This window comes from Nerophis lumbriciformis, linkage group LG11 (assembly GCF_033978685.3).
Source record: "Nerophis lumbriciformis linkage group LG11, RoL_Nlum_v2.1, whole genome shotgun sequence".
NCBI classification, from domain to species: domain Eukaryota; kingdom Metazoa; phylum Chordata; class Actinopteri; order Syngnathiformes; family Syngnathidae; genus Nerophis; species Nerophis lumbriciformis.
In genome coordinates this window covers 28,564,100-28,583,395 of record NC_084558.2, presented here as the reverse complement: position 1 = coordinate 28,583,395, position 19,296 = coordinate 28,564,100, and the positions used below count along the sequence as shown (strand labels likewise).

General features: G+C 39.1%; 1 protein-coding gene across 2 annotated transcripts in view; it reads right to left on the bottom strand.

Annotated features, from left to right (window-relative positions):
* The window catches only part of atxn1a (ataxin 1a), a 133,599-nt gene extending 116,411 nt beyond the window's left edge, over positions 1-17,188 (bottom strand). For both annotated transcript variants that reach the window (XM_061966908.2, XM_061966910.2), the window contains exon 1: positions 17,079-17,188. The gene's annotated coding sequence lies outside the window, so the exon portion shown is untranslated. The remainder of the gene's footprint in view (positions 1-17,078) is intronic.
* Between the last annotated feature and the right edge of the window lie 2,108 nt (positions 17,189-19,296).

Below are 19,296 nucleotides of genomic sequence, written 5' to 3'. Positions count from 1 at the left end.
AATCGCTGCCTGGCAAGTGACACACTAATCGCTAGCTGGCAACTGGCATGCTAATCGCTAGATGACAAAAACAGTGATAATCGTTGGCTTACAATTAGAGCGCTAATTGTCAGTTGTCAACTAGACAATAGCTGGCAACTAGAGTGCTAATTGCTAGCTGTCAACTAGACCACTAATTGCTAGCTAGCCACTTGTGCGCAAATCGCTAGTTAGCTACTAGAGCGCTATTCGCAAGCTGGAAATTAAAGCGCTAAATTCTATTTGGCAACTAGTCCGCAAATTGCTAGCTGGCAACTACAGTGCTGACCGCTAGCTGACAACTACACCTCTAATCACTAGCTGGCAACTAGTGCGCAAATTGATAGTTGGCAACTAGAGCGCTCCTCACAAGCTGGAAATTAGAGCGCTAATTGCTAGCTGGCAACTAGTTTGCAAATCCCTAGCTGGCAACTAGACTGCTAATCGCTAGCTGGCAACTGGCACACTAATCGCTAGCAGGCAACTAACACACTAATCACTGGCTGGCAACCAGAGTGATAATCGCTGGCATACAATTAGAGCGCTAATCGCTAGCGGGCAACTAGACCATTAATCACTAGCAAGCAAATAGTGCACAAATCGCTAGATGGCAGCTAGAGCGCTAATTGCCAGCTGAAAACTAAACCGCAAATTGCTAGCTGGTGTCTAGTCCGCAAATCAATAGCTGGCAACTAGAGTGCTAATCGTTGGCTGGCAACTAGCGTGCTACTCACTATCTGACAGCTAGAGTGCTAATTGCTTGCTGGCAACTAGTCCGCAGATTGCTAGCTGGTAACTACAATGCTAATGTTTACTTGTATACAATACCACAGTTGTTTTATGTTTGTACAGTATTTGTTTGTATTTGTTTGTAACCCCCCCCCTAGAGGGGGGGGGTTACCCACATATGCGGTCCTCTCCAAGGTTTCTCATAGTCATTCACATCGACGTCCCACTGGGGTGAGTTTTTCCTTGCCCGTATGTGGGCTTTGTACCGAGGATGTCGTTGTGGCTTGTGCAGCCCTTTGAGACACTTGTGATTTAGGGCTATATAAATAAAGATTGATTGATAAAGATTGATTGATATTTTAAAACTACAAGGTACAGTGAGAAGGGTGTACATGCTTTCATGTTAGTCCTTAATAGAGTCAAATACGACCAGAAAAAGTTGCCAGATTTAGGTTTTTTTATCTAGAGGTGCTTGATACTTGATACATTGTCGCTAAGGTGGCATCACTGATCTATCCTGTCACATTTTCTTATTCTCTGGCAGACCAAGGGCCTCATGTAAGCTTGCGTACACACAAAACCCTGGCTTATGCCCTTTTTCACAGTACTTTATTAAGAGTGGAATGAGTGTGAAAATGTGCGGTACATGCTTAACGTACACACATTTCTACAGGCCGTTCAGGCTTTGCCAACATTTGATGTTAACAACCTAAGAAAGATTGAGGCAAAGACACAAAATTCACATTTTCCAATGCGTTTAATGCTTCATATTCATATTAATATTTGTGAGGACGTCTATTAATTTATCTAGGCGATCATTTTACTACTTATTGTAATCACAATGTCTTCCAGTCGGGCTGACAGCTGCAGCAGCCGGTGCTTGCAGGACATTAATGGCAGCGGAGACTGTGGAGAAATGGCCCGACTTTGTGTCATGTGGCTGCTACTGCATGAAGCTCTCCTGTGTCGTAATAATAAATTGAGTAATCAAAGCAAGATTCACATTTTTTCTTATCGTTTTTGACAGTGGTGGCATGTTTAAATTTTAAATTATTTTCACATAAAACTCTAATCTGGCTGTGAGCAGGCTCTTGTATGAACACATTTTGTTGTAAGTTACACAAATTATATTAGTATTGGGAGTATTCTAAAGTTTTACGTACCATTGCAGCAACTATCTTATTAAACGGGGTGCAGCTCTCCTCTATCTCTCGTTCCCTTATCTGTTTCGACCATGCACATCCATCTCCTTCTTCACCTTCTGAAGTCCAACCAATTTTTTTTTTCAGCCTGTGTGCGGTTCTCAGAACACAAAGCATTGACAGCCCCCTTTCGTTCGCTCGAAACACGAGAAGCACCGCCTACTGACTCCAACTGAATTCTGATTGGGCAGAGTGTCAAAAGAATGTTCGTATTTATAAGAGGGTGTGGCCTGGGCGTGGTCTGGGCGATCACGTTCATTGGGATGTAACAAAGAAATGTGCTTGGATTACTGCGTGTGCACACTTTATTACATCTGCATTTTTTTCTTGCGTGCAGTGTTTTTGAACATACCGGGTACACCAATATTTTGGTAGGAAATGCACAAACAACTAATACATGATGAAGTTAACATGTTATTAGGGTTGTACGGCATACCGGTATTAGTATAGTACCACGATACTAATGGTTCATATTCGATACACTTAAAATGTACCGGTAGGAATAGGTAAACATGCTTCACTACACATCGTAGCTCACCTGAATGTAAACAAATGCCACGGGTAGGTCTACACATGACATCCACTGTAATGATACCAAGTACAGGGGCGTATGTATTCTATACTACTATGATTACATCAATATTTTTTAGCATCACAAAATCTTCTTTTGTATTTTTTAAATTTATATTATGTTTATAAACTCAGTAAATATGTCTCTGGACACATGAGGACTTTGAATATGACCAATGTATGATCCTGTAACGACTTGGTATCGGATTGATACCCAAATTTGTGTTATCATCTAAAACTAATGTCAAGTATCAAACAACAGAAGAATAAGTGATTATTACATTTTAACAGAAGTGTACATAGAACATGTTAAAAGAGCAAGTAATTAGATATTAACAGTTAATAAACAAGTGGATTAATAATCAATTTTTACAGCTTGTACATCATAATGTTGACAAAATAATAGAATGATAAATGACACAACATGTCGTTGCATATGTCAGCAGCTAAATTAGGAGCCTTTGTTTGCTTACTTACTAAAAAAAGACAAGTTGTCTAGTATGTTCACTATTTTATTTAAGGACAAAATTGCAATAAGAAACATATGTTTAATTTACCTTAATAATTATTGTTAAAATAAAGCCAATAATGCAATTTTTTGTGGTCCCTTTTATTTAGAAAAGTATCGAAATACATTTTGGTACCGGTACCAGTACCAAAATATTGGTATCGGGACAACACTACATGTTATATATACTGTATGAAGACATGCACCTGGGGATAGGTTGATTGGCAATTGGAATGTTGTCTGTCTATCTGTGTTGGCCCTGTGATGAGGTGGCGACTTGTCCAGGGTGTACGCCGCCTTCCGCCCGGATGCAGCTGAGATAGGCTCCAGCACCCCACGCGACCCCAAAAAGGGACAAGCGGTAGAAAATGGATGCATGGATGGAGTTTTTACATTTCGCAGACAGCCTTTCACAAATTACAGTGGAACTTTGATTTATAAACGCCTCTATTTGCGTTCTTTTCGGTTTACGAACGTTTCGATCAAGCCAAATATGCCTCGGTGTGCGACCCATATTTTGGTGTACGATCGCATCCTTCATTTATTTAATCATTCATTCATTTTGTGTGCCGCTGGAAGCTCTATGAGTGCTGCCATTTTGATGACATCGCTTCCTATACACGCCATTTTGAAGAGGCGGGCCCCCGACGTCACATCCTGCTTACTTACATATTTGCGAGTGGCGACAATGGCAAATGGATTGACTCCCAAATATTGAAGTAGCAAGTCCACATTTGCAACCATTACCAAAAAAGGCCGTTTATACGGTTGCTGACTTTGCCGAAGGGGTTAAATATCTTCAGAACTACAGAGAGAAAAGGCAAGACCAGGTGGAAAAGTTGTTGCTGGTGTGGATAAATGAGAAGCAGATAGCATTTCCGAGGCTATCATTTGAGAGAAGGCTTGCTATTTGTATAGCAACTTGATGTCCAAAATTGACCATATTGGAACCAGCAGGGAAGAACAATTTAAGGCGAGCCGTGGGTGTTCGGAAAAGTTTAAAAAGAGGAGCCGTCATTCACAACGTTGGTACAGCATGGCGAGGCTGCTCAGACAGAGCTGCCGCTTCAAGGATTTTATCAGCGAAGGGGGATTTATACCCTACCAAGTTCTCTAACTGTGATAAGACTGGACTTTTTTGGAAAAATATGTCAGAGGGGACCTTTATTACAGCAAAGGAGAATGCAGTACTGGCTGGAAGGTGACACTATGCTATGTATCGGCTGATCTTTGGTCAAAACCTACTCAGTGGCCTAGTGGTTAGAGTGTCCGCCCTGAGATCAGTAGGTTGTGAGTTGAAACCCCGGCTGAGTCATACCAAAGACTATAAAAAATGGGACCCATTACCTCCCTGCTTGGCACTCAGCATCAATGGTTGGAATTGGGGGTTAAATCACCAAAGATTATTCCCGGGCGCGGCCACTGCTGCTGCTCACTGCTCCCCTCACTTCCCAGAGGGTGATCAAAGGTGATGGGTCAAATGCAGAGAATAATTTCGCCACACCTAGTGTGTGTGTGTGTGTGTGTGTGACAATCATTGGTACTTTAACTTTTAACTTTAAAATGTTGCAGCAAAGCACGGTGGCACAGCATGTGCCTCACAATCCTGTTCAATCCCGGGCTCGGGATCTTTCTGTGTGGAGTTTGCATGTTCTCCCCGTGACTGCGTGGGTTCCCTCCGGGTACTCCGGCTTCGTCCCACCTCCAAAGACATGCACCTGGGGATAAGTTGATTGGCAACACTAAATTGGCCCTAGTGTGTGAATGTGAGTGTGAATGTTGTCTGTCTATCTGTGTTGGCCCTGCGATTGATTGATTAATTGATTGATTGATTGAGACTTTTATTAGTAGGTTGCACAGTGAAGTACATATTCCGAACAATTGGCTACTAAATGGTAACACCCGAATAAGTTTTTCAACTTGTTTAAGTCGGGGTCCACTTAAATTGATTCATGATACAGACATATACTATCAGATATATACTATCATCATAATACAGTCATCACACAAGATAATCACATTGCATTATTTACATTATTTACAATCCGGGGTGTGGAGAGTGCGGGGGTGGGGGGGGGGATTTAGGTTGGTTGTTATCATCAGTCATCAACAATTGAGAACAGAGAAATGGATATTGGAACAGTGTAGGTCTGACTTGGTAGGATATGGACAGCAAGTAGTGGGCAGAGAGAGAGAGAGAGAGAGAGAGAGAGAGACAGAGAGAGAGAGAGAGAGACAGAGAGAGAGAGAGAGAGAGAGAGAGAGAGAGAGAGAGAGAGAGAGAGAGAAAGAGAGAGAGAGAGAGATCAGAAGGCATAAGAAAAAGTATCTGCATTTAATTGATTACATTTGATTATTAACAATCCGGGGAGGGTGTTAGTTTCGGGTTGTAGCTGCCTGGAGGTGAACTTTTATTGCGGTTTTGAAGGAGGATAGAGATGCACTTTCTTTTATACCTGTTGGGAGCGCATTCCACATTGATGTGGCATAGAAAGGGAATGAGTTAAAACCTTTGTTAATTCGGAATCTGGGTTTAACGTGGTTAGTGGAGCTCCCCCTGGTGTTGTGGTTATGGCGGTCATTTACGTTAAGGAAGTAGTTTGACATGTACTTCGGTATCAGGGAGGTGTAGCGGATTTAATAGAGAGATGAGGTGGCGACTTGTCCAGGGTGTACCCCACATTCCGCCCGAATGCAGCTGAGATAGGCTCCAGCACCCCCTGCGACCTCAAAAGGGACAAGCGGTAGAAAATGGATGGATGAATGGAGGTTGCATCAATTTTGCTGTAAAGACCTATCTTCATGCCCATTTTTGGCTTCCTTCAAAAAAAGGTTGGTTTTGAGAGGAGTTGTTCGATCCTTACCAAGCCCCCTCACGCTGACTAGCCTTTTGTCCACGCTCCTGCAGCCTTGTTTACTACAGTAGTTGTTTTTAGTTTTGTTTTGCTAAGACACAATATCCCGGATGATCTAGCGAGACCACGCAGCTCACCGTGGTTTTTTTTGTTACCTGAATGAAGAGACGACGCGGCGGACACGAAGTAAGGAAGTCGGACATTTCTAGTACGAAACGCTGGCTAAGGTTAAACTTCTACAAATCGTTATCTCTCCAGTGCCAGATCCTGGACGTATACATGTGTATATTGACAATAAATTGTTTTTCTATTCAATGTCATGCTAATACTTTTACTGCACTGCACTTAGAGGCCTAAGCCAGTTAATACAGGTAATTATGCTACAGGCTACATAATCATTTGCCAACCTAATAACAGATTATATTACTAACTGGTTCATTGCCAAACACAGTAGGCACGAGGGCTATCCCGATACCAATAGTTTGGTACCGCTAACCGGTTTTATTTTAACAGAAAATCTTACGATACATTAAACATATGTTTCTTATTGCAATCAAATAATACTTTTGTCATAAAGGAAGATAGTGAACATTCTAAACAAACTACGCTTTTAGTAGTAAGCAAACAAAGGCTCCTAATATGGCTGCTGACGTATGCAGTAACATATTGTGTCATTTCCCATTCAATTATTTTGTCAACATTATGAGGCACAAGCGGTAGAAAATTAATTATTAATCTACTTGTTCATTTACTGTTACTATCTGCTTACTTTCTGTTTTAACATGTTCTATCTACACTTATGTTAAAATGATATAAGCACTCTTTCCTTTGTTGTTTGGATACCTCACTTACGTTTTGGGTGATACTACACATTTTGGTATCAATCCGATACCAAGTAGCTATAGTATCATGCATGAGTCAAAATTAAAGTTTTCCAGTTTCCTGAGACATGTTTACAGACTTTATAAACACTAAAAAAAGACAAAACATTTTGCGATAATAAAAAATATCGATGTAATCATTAAAGTATCGACTAGATACGGCTCTTGTACTTGGTATCGTTACAAACGATGTATGTATAGATCCATATGTATAGATCCACCCATTGGTTTACATTGAGGCTTGCTGTTAGCGGTTAGCTATTGTTCATCCTACAGTGTGTAGTGAAGCATGTATAGCTATTCCTCGTCCTGCAGGGATGATACTTTTAAGAAACATAATTTATTTGTTGCCATTGCGTCGAGGATTATTGATTGAGAAGTCGCTTAAACACTGCTGACTGAGAATGGATGTTAGTTAAGTTAAGTTAAAGTTAAAGTACCAATGATTGTCACACACACACTAGGTGTGGTGAAATTTGTCCTCTGCATTTGACCCATCCCCTTGTTCACCCCCTGGGAGGTGAGGGGAGCAGTGGGCAGCAGCGGTGCCGCGCCCGGGAATCATTTTTGGTGATTTAACCCCCAATTCCAACCCTTAATGCTGAATGCCAGCCGCTAGCTAGCTCTGTTTTAAAGCACCGCCTGCAAAGCGGCGCGTCGGTGTTTATAGCTTTACATTTATCGTTTGTTTTTAAGCCAAAATGCGTCCATTCTGACACTTATGACAACAGTGTGTCTGCTTGTAAGTATTCTGTACGTGTGTGTTGCCAAACATGCGCCTCTGCTCGTATTACCAGCAGAATCAGAATCAGAATCAGAAGAGTTTTTATTGCCATTGTTTGAGAACGGGTTCACAAACTAGGAATTTTACTTGGCGCAATCGTGCAACATAAAACACATAATAGAATAACATGAGTTGTAACTGAGCTATCAGATCTTGTTATTGTTCATGTGTCTGATGGCCGAGAGGAAAAAACTGTTCGGGTGGCGTGAGGTGTGGGTCTGGATGGACAATGTCACGAGTCACAACACGATGACGACGTAACATAATGTCCGTTAAAAAAAATAGTACCCGTATTTTTCAGAGGCAGTATAGTACCTTTTTCAATTCATTAGTACCACGGTACTTTATTAGTACCGATATACTGTACAACCCTAGTAGGCACTGATACAGTTAAAAGTAGTTTTTAGGAAGATCATTCTTTATTTTGCCGGTGGACAGTGATGCCATTGTGTCACATAAGATGGCTAAGCTAGCTACACAACAAATCGAGCTAACATTGCTGACGTATCATTCACACATTTCTAACCTACTGGTATTACTTTCCGTTTAATTGTCTCCTCCATTGCCATTAATAGTTGCCACCAAGCCCGCCAATAAAAGTCAGTTTTTTGGGGGGGGAAATCCATCTTTTTGTGTAGGTCTGTGGTTGAGTAGGGTTAATCTTGCACACTCGAAGCAACTTCCTCACAGTGGAAGACACATTTCCACAAGTCATAGAAGTTTAAAGGTAAGGCACTTTTTACTTCAGATGAGGCTGAAAGTTAGTACAGTTACTTGTGCTGGTTAAAGCAAACAAACAACAGATCATTTTCCTTCATTGAGTTTCATCGTCGACATGATGTTGTGGCACAGCCAGATTAACATTAATCTAAATTGGCTGATTCATGCAAGGATGTTTGGGTAAATGTCTACCATAAATGGATAATCCGTTGATGTCAGACTTGAACAAAATTTCAAACAGACTGTTTGGAGGATGAATAATGATAGGCAATATTGTTGTATATTTATCTCTGCAATACCTCCACGTTTTGATTTAAAATGTTCTGTACTTATGCAGATCCCAAATACAAGTACCATCAGGTTAAAAAAAAGTTGGTTCTGCACAATAGGGCCCCTTTAACTTTGATGCGAATGTTTGTTAATTGACAGGTTAAATTGTTCAACGTGAATTTAACCGTTTGAAACCTGTTAATGTAATTCTCACAGAGAGTGTGAGTATTGTGGATATTGTGCTAATACCTTTGTAAATATACATAGCTATGTCCTGCAGCAGGTCACTTATTAATTCTGCTGTGAAATGTACACACACACACAGACTCACATGTGCAGTACACGTACGTTTATGTGTGTGCTTTGGTACAAACGGTTCAGACCAGTGAGCCAAGTGCAGTTAAATGGCGTGTGATTATGACACATTGGCATCTAATTGCCTCTCATTACCATTTGAAAGTGAATGGCATCCAATGACTCAAAGGCCTCGCCACCCGCGGGTCTTTCTGGTGTTTTCCTGCACAAAGCCTTTGTGTGTGCTCACCTATGAGAACAATGTTCATGTCCGAACCTCGTGTGGATTGCAGCGAAGAGTCCCTATGTCTTACTATGTTCGCTAAATATGCTAACACCTTAATTTGTAAAGACAACGGCACCTTTTGGAACATTTTTGGAATACCTCAAACTGCTTAATTTTAACTATGGATATTAATCGAATTAGAAATTGTTACCATTCTACATGCTTAAAAAATATATGGTTTTTCGTTCCAAAAATAAATTTTTCATTCCAACAGTTGTCCTAATAATTGAATTTGACCAGAACATAAGGAGTGAAAAAAGCACAAAGCAGCAGTGCCTTCAAGCTAAATATTTTCATAAACCAACTGTGGCAAATTAAAGTAAATGCATCCAACTGATTCTTGTAACAAATTATGAGCATGTCCAAAAAAATGCACACAGGCTAACTTTGCTAATGTGAGGAATTTCACTCCATTCACCTAACATGAGTGTTAAGTACAGCTAAAAATGTATCAGGATTTCACAGCATTTTACGGGTTTTTTTTTCACAGTAAAATACTGTCATCGAAATGTACTGTAACATTACAAATAATGACCTAAAAAATTATGATACCCTTAAAATCCACAACGATTAGCTGTTATTTCATAGTAAAATACTGTAATTGTAATATCACGACAAATTACAATAAATTCAAACTGATTAGTCTCTTAAGGGGTTCCGTTGACTACATTGAAAACTCTTGTACAGTATGTGGTGGTAGGCTGTTAAACCAAGAGAGCAACAATTAAATTAAAATTGTGAGTTACAGACTATTGTTCTAATGTTATTGTAATTAACTATACAATTAAAACTGAAAAGTTACGTTTAGTTGTAACTTTATTGTAATTAAGTTAACCCTAAAATCCCAGCTTTGCAGTTACTGTAAAATGCTGTAAAGATATTTCACAGTAAACTACGGTAAATATAATTTTGAAAGTAATGCAATAATTAGTCAGTAATTTGCTGTGAATTTACAATGATTTTTTTTTTACAGTGCTGGTATGTGTGATATACACGAAGAAATTGACTTACAAATGCAAGCTTCACTGTTGTGTTTAGTTTCTCATTCTCTTTAGACAGCCGCCTTGTAACCACCAAATTGGTTGGGCCTGAAAAGATTGCACCCTCTCCTGGTTTCGAACAAAAGTGTATTTTAGCACAGCGATATTTTTAATCCAAGAAGAAATTACACTCCAAAAGTTGTTGTAATAATTAAACTTAGCCCTAACAAAAGCGCAACACAGCAGTGCTTGAGGCTCCAAGCTAAATCTTCTCACATTTAAATGAACAAACCAACTGTAGCAAAATAACTAAATAAAACAATAATAAATGATATTATTATTGTTGTTAAGGAAAAATAAATAAATAAAACCCTTTCTAAAAAGTTGTCTGCAAACAGGCTAACTTTGCCAATGTGGGGAGCATCTCTCCATTCAATTGCATGTCATTATCAACAATGGGAGATACAGTATATGTCAATTAATTGAATTCATTGAATTTCTGCATACTCCTTGTGGTGTTTGTGCTTTTTATTGTTTACATATAAAAATGGATTCCTTATAACACAGCCAAAAATTGCTTATGGGAGTATTGACGACTCCTGGATTATTATACAGTAGTCAATATATCGGCCGATTGCCATGATCGCCATTGCCGAATAATGCCTTAAAAAATAAAAATAAAAAAGTCTCCTGGCCGACAAGCGGCTAGAAGTTAATGATGTATCTCCATACACAGTGTAGTGCTGCTCCCCTAAGCTAATAATAATCACATCCATTACGGCAAAAAAATTGCATTTCTTTGTGTTTTAGGTACCAATATCAAGAATAATTTATTACTGGAGGACGAGGTTAAACATGTTACACACCGAGAGCAAGCCAGAAGCAGGCATGCTCATAGCTAAGCTAACTGCTAAACTAGCTTTAAACAACACCAAAAAATAAGGGATTAATAAAGTTTAAGAAATGTAGATGGAACCGAGTTACAGCATAAAGTAAGCAGACAATAACAGGAAATTAACAAGTATATTAATAAGAGTCTAGAACTCTCCAAGTACCACCATATTGACCAACATTAAAATACAGTAGGATAGCAGGCTTAAATATTCATTTAAAAAAAGGCAGAGGTTAAATTTAACAATTATACTTAATATTTTGGCCACTGTAAAATGACACACAGTTTGGACAGTAACACTGTGTTTAAGTATTTAATTAAGTGATTTTTTTGGCGTACCACTAAATGGAGCCCGCGTACAACTAGTGGTACATGTACCACAGTTTGAGAATCGCTGGTCTAGAGAAAGGACAATATAACATGTATAGTGACAGAGGATTGATCCATAAATTGGTAGTGCCAATGCCAAGGGTAGTATCAGTATGTGATTGATACTAATGTGATTAAATCAATATTTGGTTTTTCTCAAAATTGTTTTTTTTTTTGTCAATGTTTACAAACTTAGGGAATAAGGATATAAATGCTTTTGTTTAGTTATTTAGTTAATTTGTACTAATTTGCTTAGCGCAAACAATCGTATGTAATAAAAGAGAATAAGGAACTAGTTTAAATATTGTGTTGATATTGTTACACTGACAATAGCAAGCACTATAATTACATTGAAAAATGTACAGTTAATACATACGATCGATATTGGTATAGGCCGATCTCAAAAATAGATGATCGGTATTGGAATCGGCAGCATAAAACCCTAATGGTGTTTGTGGTTACCATTTACAGAAAATGGGAATTAATGGGTGGTATAATTCCTCTGAGTGGTATTTATTCCCAGCAGGCACAAGACATTAAAACAACGTTGAGAACTTGTTGAACTAGGTTTTGATGTTGAGCAACTGAAACATAACGCTGTAACAACATGCTTTTTGACGACATTTAATCAATGTTGGGTTCTGACGTTAAGTTGACCATTGAATTTTGGTAATTTACCCACCATTATTCTACAACACAAATACAACATTGAAAAAACATGCTTTTTGACGACATTTATTCAATGTTGTTGAGTTGAGTTTGTGTTTATTTGGAACATGCATGCATGATAAATGATAAATGATAAATGGGTTGTACTTGTATAGCGCTTTTCTACCTTCAAGGTACTCAAAGCGCTTTGACACTACTTCCACATTTACCCATTCACACACACATTCACACACTGATGGAGGGAGCTGCCATGCAAGGCGCTACCAGCACCCATCAGGAGCAAGGGTGAAGTGTCTTGCTCAGGACACAACAGACATGACGAGGTTGGTACTAGGTGGGGATTGAACCAGGGACCCTCGGGTCGCGCACGGCCACTCTTCCACTGCGCCACGCCGATACATCACAATTTCCAGTTTCTCTATTCAACATGTTCGAAAAGGAGTAGAAAGAAGCAGAGCTTATTTAATGCTACCCCTTTTTCCCTTTACATAGCAGTTCACTTCCTGTTCTCAATGTATTGACAATTTACTCCATAACTAATAACATTAAAATAAATAAATAATAATTAGTGAAGTAAGTTATATTTTATATGGTGCGATAAATAAGATTATCTATAAAATGAATGGATGGATGAAATACATTCAGAATGTTTATCATGGTTCTTCTTCTTTGTACTTTGTAAACACTTTAAGTTTAAAGAGTTTCTTGAAGTGGATCATATTAGTACATTGTTTGATTTCTTTGCTTAATCCATTCCATATTTGAATTCCACAAACTGATATACTGAATGTCTTAAGTGTTGTACGTGCGTACAAATGTTTTACATTTCTAATTTTTCTTTAAGATTATATTTCTCCTCTTTTGTTGAGAAGAATTGTTGTATATTATTGGGTAGCAGATTGTAGTTTGCTTTGTGCATAATTTTAGCTGTTTGCAAATTCACTATGTCGTGGAATTTGTGAGGTTAAGACGTTGATTTATTTACTTATTTGTATTTATTTATTTACATACAGACATAATTTTGTATTACATTATTGTTTCTTTTGCTAATGTCAGAGTCCGTTCTGCAAAAAGGTAATCCCTATAAGCACACAGTTTATGAACAGGGACCCACAGTTCAAATATACATCATCATGTTATATACAAAATACAGTACATTTCAAATCTACCCACCAAATACCCATTTACAATTCCATTTATAAATAAAAAATGGAATCTTTAAATACACCAAATCAGTCTCAATATCCTATTATTCAAATTTGTTTAAAGGTTGCATCTTGAAGATCTGCGATAATTTCATCATACATACAGAGGTCAAGACCAAAATTATGCGACTAATGTTAATTCCTCAACCATAAGGGGTGTGCTAAATATACTAAGCATAACATAGCAATAAATTTAGCTTAAAATGCTTTTTAAAAATGTTTAAAGAATGTGATTTTTTTATAGAGCTATCAATCTCATTCCAGATCATCGGGCCTCTACAGGCTATACTAAAGCTTGTACACTATAGATGACGATTTTTCCTACTTAATAAAGGTTTACTTCTAGTGTTATATCTATGAGGAGTAGTGGTCACTGGAATGATCTGGCAGAGTCTACAATTTAATCCATATACTACGTTATACATAATACAAGCACTGTGAAATCTGATTGCACTCCGTAAGCTTCAGAAGATTTGACCATTGAAATTTGGTCATTTCCCAACTAACAACGTGGATCCAATGTTAGATATTGTCAACTATTTTGAAACGTTATTTAAGAAGTCAGTTTTAAAAAACATGTATGTATCAGGATTGTACGGTATACTGGTATTAGTATAGTACCGCGGTACTAATGAATCACTTTCGCTACGATACCGTCTCTGAAACGCAGCGGTCCCTCACCCACCCGCGCCCGCGTCAAAGTCCCATTGTGACATTGCTGGTTTACGAGCAGAGGAGCATGTTCGCCGGCAGAGTACTTACAAGCAGACACAGAAAAGGGAGATCAGACGCATTTTGGCTTAAAAACTAAAGATAAAGGTGAAGTTATAACACTGAAACGCCCTCAGGAAGAGGGGCTTTAAGACATGGCTAGCTAGCTAGCGGCTAACGACCATCCGCCGTCGGCAGTGTTTTAGCTACTTCTAAATCACTAATCCTCGCCTCCATGGCGACAAATAAAGTACGTTTCTTACAAGTATCATCCCTGCAGGACGAGGAATAGCTAAACATGCTTCACTACACACCGTAGCTTACCGGCATCAAAATGTAAACAAACGCCATTCGTGGATCGACACCTAACATCCATTATAATGATATCAAGTACAAGCACGTATCGAGTCAATACTACTATGATTACGTCGATATTTTTTGGCATCACAACATCTTTCATTTTTTTTAAATGTATATTATGTTTATAAACTCTGGAAATATGTCCCTGGACACATGAGGACTTTCAATATGACCAATGTATGATCCTGTAACTACTTGGTATCGGATCGATACCTAAATTTGTGGTATCATCAAAAACTAATGTAAATGATCAAACAACAGAAGAGAAAGTGATTATTAGATTTTAACAGAAGTGTAAATAGAACATGTTGAAACAGGAAGTAAGAGGATAGTAACAGTAATTGAACAAGTAGATTAATACCGGTAATTGATTTTCTACCACTTGTCCTTAATAATTGTTGACAAAATAATAGAATGATAAGTGACACAATATGTTACTGCATCTGTCAGCAAACTAATTAGGAGCCTTTGTTTGTTTACTTACTACTAAAAGACAAGTTGTCTAGTATGTTTACCATGAATTGATTAACGTGGTAAGTTGAAAAACTTATTCGGGTGTTCCCATTTAGTGGTCAATTGTACGGAATATGTACTGCACTGTGCAATCTACTAATAAAAGTTTCAATCAATCAATCAATGTTCACTATTTTATTTAAGGACTTAACTGCAAAAAGAAACATATGTTTAATGTACCCTAAGATTTTTTGTTAAAATAAAGCCAATAATGCAATTTTTTTGTGGTCCCCTTTATTTAGAAAAGTACCGAAATAACTTTAGTACCGGTACCAAAATATTGGTATCGTTACAACACTTTGATTGATTGATTGATTAATTGAGACTTTTATTAGTAGGTTGCAAAGTGAAGTACATATTCCGTACAATTGACCACTAAATGGTAACACCCGAATAAGTTTTTCAACTTGTTTTAAGTCGGGGTCCACTTAAATTGATTCATGATACAGATATATACTATCATCATAATACAGTCATCACACAAGATAATCATCAGGGTATATACATTGAATTATTTACAATCGGGGGGTGGGGGGAAGTGGGGGTTAGGTTTGGTTGTTATCATCAGTCATCAACAATTGAGAACAGAGAAATGGATATTGAAACAGTGTAGGTCTGACTTGGTAGGATATGTACAGCAAGTAGTGGACATAGAGAGAGAGAGAGAGAGAGAGAGAGAGATCAGAAGGCATAAGAAAAGTATCTACATTTGATTGTTTACATTTGATTATTAACAACAATCCGGGGAGGGTGTTAGTTTAGGGTTGAAGTTGCCTGGAAGTGTACTTTTATTGCGGTTTTGAAGGAGGATAGAGATGCCCTTTCTTTTACACCTGTTGGGAGTGCATTCCATATTGATGTGGCATAGAAAGACAATGAGTTAAGACCTTTGTTAGATCTGAATCTGGGTTTAACGTGGTTAGTGGAGCTCCCCCTGGTGTTGTGGTTATGGCGGTCATTCATTTATTCATTTCACGTTAAGGAAGTAGTTTGACATGTACTTCGGTATCAGGGAGGTGTAGCAGATTTTATAGACTAGGCTCAGTGCAAGTTGTTTTACTCTGTCCTCCACCCTGAGCCAGCCCACTTTGGAGAAGTGGGTAGGAGTGAGGTGTGATCTGGGGTGGAGGTCTAGAAGTAATCTGACTAGCTTGTGCTGGGATGTTTGGAGTTTAGATTTGAGGGTTTTGGAGGTGCTAGGGTACCAGGAGGTGCATGCGTAATCGAAAAAGGGTTGAACGAGAGTTCCCACTAGAATCCTCATGGTGCTTTTGTTGACCAGAGAGGAGATTCTATAGAGAAATCTCGTTCGTTGTATAGTAGTATGTATAATCAATGTTGTCTTGTGCCTACCGGGTTCCCACGTCACAATGTGATAAAGTGTTATAATATGTTTGAGTACTGTGGGCGTAAGTAGACACAAATGCATGCATTGTAGTATTGCTCTATCCCATTGGATGCGTATGCAAGAGGAGTCTTGCACAAAAGTTGCACAAACACACCATCAAAGAACATGCAACCACAAAAAAAGAATACGGCAATGTGAGTGATAGGACCACCACTTGGGACGTGGAGCCTAGTGCAGCATAAGGGGGTGTAAACAGAGTAAAAATAGCCTGCTATCACAGGCTTCCCCACAGTCCCGTTATATAATGGCCCAAGCTGGGATGAATGACATCACGGGTAGTCTCGCAATCACAAAGCCAGTGTGTCCTTTACAACCATACGCCCGTGGAAGAACACAAACATTGTGTATTAGTACACTTCCATGCACAATATCCATGTAAAAGCCATGCACGGTACACACATGCCAAGCCGGGCTTGCTATGTGTGCGTTCGTGTCACTTCCGCGATGGTGAGACGCAGATAAAAACGCATGAAAAAACTAAAACAAAAAAAAATCTCGCTTGTTAGCAAATAAAGAGTTGCAAAACGCTAAGTGGAAGCGACACACTTCGCTAGTAAGTGTGAGCACCGTTGGTGAAAGGAGAGAAAGAAGGGAGCGAAAGTGTGTAAAAGGAGTGGCGCAGTTCGGGAAGCTCGCACGCCGGGCTGACGCGCTCCTCGCCCGGCCAGCGACGCCGCCTAGCAGCGGGGCTCGCGCTCAACTTAACCCCGAGAGCAGGTGGGGTTCTCCCTGCTCGCTCGCTTGCTGACATGCTAAAAAACACTTTTAGTTTGAATCGCCCTTATTTTTTTTCCTCCTCCGCGACGAGACAAGGAGCGACGGGAGAAAAGCAAGCAGTTTTGTATGCGTCTTACTGTGCGTGGGCTCCGTGTGCCTCCTGTCCTGCTTCTCCTCGCCTCGGCTCGGCTCTGCTCGGCGTCCCCCTTGCTCTGCTCCGGAGCTGGCGGCGGAAAGCGTCGCTCCCTCCCCGCCTGCGAGTATCTGCGGCGGCCGGCCCCCACCTTGAGAGAGAGGCGCGCAAGTTCACGCAGGGAGCAGCTGAGTGAACTACTCATGCAAAAAAAAAGTACACGCGCGCACACGCGCACTCGCACAGTAATATAATTAGCCGTGTGCGTGTTTGGATGCTGAAAGTTCCACAAGATTGTCAAACACTTTTTTTCTCCAGATATGTCTTTGTTTGCACTACCAAAGGTATTGTTGTGGTTGTAGTTTGCATTACTACGTCACACTGAGAGATGTGTCGATGCTTTAGGTCAGTGGTTCCCAACCACCGGGCCGCGGCCCGGTACCGGTCCGTGGATCGATTGGTACCGGGCTGCACAAGAAATTAAAATATATATATATATATTTTTTTTTTTTTAATTAAATCGACATACAAAACACAAGATACACTTACAATTAGTGCACCAACCCAAAAAACCTCCCTCCCCCATTCACACTCATTCGCACAAAAGGGTTGTTTCTTTCTGTTATTAATATTCTGGTTCCTACATTATATATCAATATATATCAATACAGTCTGCAGGGATACAGTCCGTAAGCACGCATGATTGTATTATTTCATGACCCAGTCCGTGGGACAAATTTTCAAGCGTTGACCGGTCCGCAGTTACAAAAAGGTTGGGGACCACTGCTTTAGGTCACCTTTTTAGCTTTTGTGGTAGGAAACAGCAGAGCACTCCTGTTATGTAGAAGATCTTTGACTGGCATTTTAGCACTGTACTAGGTTTTTTAAAGACAACATAACACTTTTGTCGTATAGAAGATCTTTGACTGGCATTTTAGCACTGTACTGGGGTTTATAAAGACAACATAACACCGCTGTCATATAGAAGATCTTTGACTGGCGTTTTTGCAACAGATTCTTAAAAACAGCAGAGCATTCCTGTCTAATATTACAAACCCCATTTCTATATGAGTTGGGGAATTGTGTTCGATGTAAATATAAACGGAATACAATGATTTGCAAATCCTTTTCAACCCATATTCAGTTGAATGCACTACAAAGACAAGATATTTGATGTTCAAACTCATAAACTTTTTTTTTTTTTTGCAAATAATAATTAACTTAGAATTTCATGGCTGCAACACGTGCTAAAGTAGTTGGGAAAGGGCATGTTCACCACTGTGTTACATCACCTTTTCTTTTAGCAACACTCAATAAACGATTGGGAACTGAGGAAACTAATTGTTGAAGCTTTGAAAGTGGAATTATTTCCCATTCTTGTTTTATGTAGAGCTTCAGTCGTTCAACAGTCCGGGGTCTCCGCTGTCGTATTTTACGCTTCATAATGCGCCACACATTTTTGATGGGAGACAGGTCTGGACTGCAGGCGGACCAGGAAAGTACCCGCACTCTTTTTTTACGAAGCCACGCTGTTGTAAGCTGCAATTTTTAAATGTATCTTCCCGCAAAAGCATTCTTTCAAATAAATCTTGAAAATGTATACATTTATGTCATTTAGAATAATATATTTATTTATAATTTATGTATTTTTAATTTAGTAGTTGTGCAGGTGTAGTCTGTAGGAAAACAGCATGCAGAGTGCTAGGGGAAAAACTACATTTGAAAATTCCTTCAGTCTTGGAATGACATTTTTAAATCAATTTATTGTATATTTCAAACATAATTATGTATCATTAGTGTATCTATTTAATTTAATATTTGTGCAAGTTTCCTCACATACTGTACATCTTCACAGTCTATTCAAGTAGAGGAACACCATCTAAATTGTTAACAAGTGTGGGAATAAAGATATTTTTTATTTATGTATTTTTTAATCTAGTAGTTGTGCATGTTTCTTTACATACATATCACATCTAACTTGTTAACAAAAGTAAAGAAAAAGCTACATTTTAAAATGTATAAAAAACATGTCTGGACTACAGGCAGGCCGGTCTAGTACCCGCGCTCTTTTACTATGAAGCCACGCTGTTGTAACACATGGCTTGGCATTGTCTTGCTGAAATAAGCAGGGGCGTCCATGATAACGTTGCTTGGATGGCAACATATGTTGCTCCAAAACCTGTATGTACCTTTCAGCATTAATGGTGCCTTCACAGATGTGT